Source organism: Haematobia irritans, chromosome 5, assembly GCF_050003625.1.
Source record: "Haematobia irritans isolate KBUSLIRL chromosome 5, ASM5000362v1, whole genome shotgun sequence".
NCBI lineage: Eukaryota > Metazoa > Arthropoda > Insecta > Diptera > Muscidae > Haematobia > Haematobia irritans.
Window position 1 is genome coordinate 69212026 of NC_134401.1, and position 2796 is coordinate 69214821.

Here is a 2796-nt window from a genome sequence, read left to right on the forward strand (position 1 = left end):
GAAAGTTTAAATATTTTAGCATTGTTTCGAAAAGTGGCTTAATTTTTTATAGCTGAAATAGCTGCATTTAAAAAAAAGATATACTAAACATGCATATTAGGAATAAGTGGTATATTTTAAAGAGAAAATGTTAAGTACGCATTTTGCACAAAATGCTTAGTTTACGAGATATCGATCGTTGAAAATTCTAATATTTTACCGCTTTTTCGAAAAATGATTGAATTTTTGACAAAATTTAAGACAAAACATACATATTGGGAATAACTGGTGTATTCTAAAGAGAAAATAGTAAGTAAAAATTTTGCTAAAAATGCTTAGTTTTCGAGATATCGATCGTTGAAAATTCAAATCTTTTACCACTTTTTCGAAAAATGGTTCCATTTTTTACAAAATGTAAGACATAACATGCATATTGGGAATAACTGGTGCATTCTAAAGAGAAAATATTAAGTAAAAATGTTGCCCAAAATGCTTAGTTTTCGAAATATCGATTGTTGAAAATTCAAATATTTTACCACTTTTTCGAAAAATGGTTGCAGTTTTTACAAAATTTAAGACGAAACATGCATATTGGGAATAAATGGTGTATTCTAAACAGAAAATATAAAGTACAAATTTTGCTAAAACTGCTTAGTTTTCGAGATATCGATCGTTGAAAATTCAAATATTTTAACACTTTCGAAGAATGGCTGCATTTTTTTACAAAACTTGAGTATATATGGTGTTTTCTAAAGTGAAAATGTTAAGTACAAAATTGGCCCAAAATGCTTAGTTTTCGAGATTTCGATCGTTGAAAATTCAAACATTTTACCATTTTGTGGAAAATGGCTGCATTTTTACAAATTTTAAGACTAAACATGCATATTGGGAGTAAATGGTGTATTTTAAAAAGAAAATATTCAGTAAAAATTTTGCTAAAAATGATTAGTTTTCGAGATATCGATTATTAAAAATTTAAATATTTGACCACTTTTTCGAAAAATGGCTGCTTTTTTCCAAATTTAAGACCACAAATGCATATTGGGAATAAATGGTGTTTTCTAACGAGAAAATATTAAGTAAAAATTTTGCTAAAAGTGCTTAGTTTTCGAGATATCGATTGTTGAAAATTCAAATATTTTACCATTGTTTCGAAAAGTGGCTTCATTTTTTACAAAAGTTAAGACCAAATGTGCACATTTTTAGTGCCCAGAATAACAAACAAAAACTGAACAGTAAAAAGCCGTGAGCTAAGCTTCGATCAAGAGGGCAAATAAATTTGATGAATATTTTCGGTTTTAATTATTTCGCGCAGAGGTTTAATGGATGATGACGCGATGGTGACGAATGGTGGTATTGTATTGTTAAGTTGGCATTATCGCGCTAAAATAGCAATGTTTTCAGTGTTACTTTTCTTTAATAATTTATTTTAATGAAAGTAAACATCTTCAATTCTTGCTTTGGGTCACTCCCCACCATGCTATAATAAAATTAGCTAAAATCTTATAATGTTATTCTGCTTTTACAGAATTATTTTTGCTTTTAGCGGCAAAACTCGAATCTTTAGGAATAAAGCATGACTTATTCCTTTTAACTGTTTTGTTTTTTTTTTTTGGTCTTGGTACAAGGTTTGGGTTGGCCACCAAAGTATGGTGCCGACGGAAAATTATTGTATTTTCGAAAAAACAATCTTATTTAATGATTGTTCAAATTTGGACGCAATATATGCTTTTTTCAATTAAAATTTCTTTATTTGTCCTGAATTATATATTCTTTATATTGTGTAAGTTGCGTGTTCAAAGTTTTACTTTAATCTGTCAGACACATTTTTTCAGTCATTAATCCCAACAAAATAAAAATGAACCACATTTTCATGTATCGTTGATGCACAATTTGTTATTAGAAATGTTTAAACACTGCCACATTTCAGCCAAATATTGGTTTTAATGACAAAGAAAACACAAACGGAAGCCAAAGCCGAATGGACGACGCGTTCAAATTCCGTTAAGATCTGGCACCCTTTAATTTATGTATACAAACCGTTCTGTTTGAGGACATGTCCCAGAAGTAAACGGTACATAGAGGAGGGACCCCAAATAAAACGATATATATTTAAATGGATATACCTTAGTATTACGTGGTCATATGGGTAAAAAATCGGGATATATAGGGTAGGGGGAATGGTACGAAGCTATGTATGTAAAAAAAGTTAAAACTTTTTTGTGTCCCCAAACAATGCGATTGACATATATATATATATATATATATATATATATATATATATATATATATATATATATATATATATATATATATATATATATATATATATATATATATATATATATATATATATATATATATATATATATATATATATATATATATATATATATATATATATATATATATATATATATATATATATATATATATATATATATATATATATATATATATATATATATATATATATATATATATATATATATATATATATATATATATATATATATATATATATATATATATATATATATATATATATATATATATATATATATATATATATATATATATATATATATATATATATATATATATATATATATATATATATATATATATATATATATATATATATATATATATATATATATATATATATATATATATATATATATATATATATATATATATATATATATCTCGTAAACTAAGCATTTTTAGCAAATTGTTTTTTTAATATTTTCTCTTTAGAATGCACCATGTATACCCAATATGCATGTTTAAAATACACCATTTATTCCTAATATG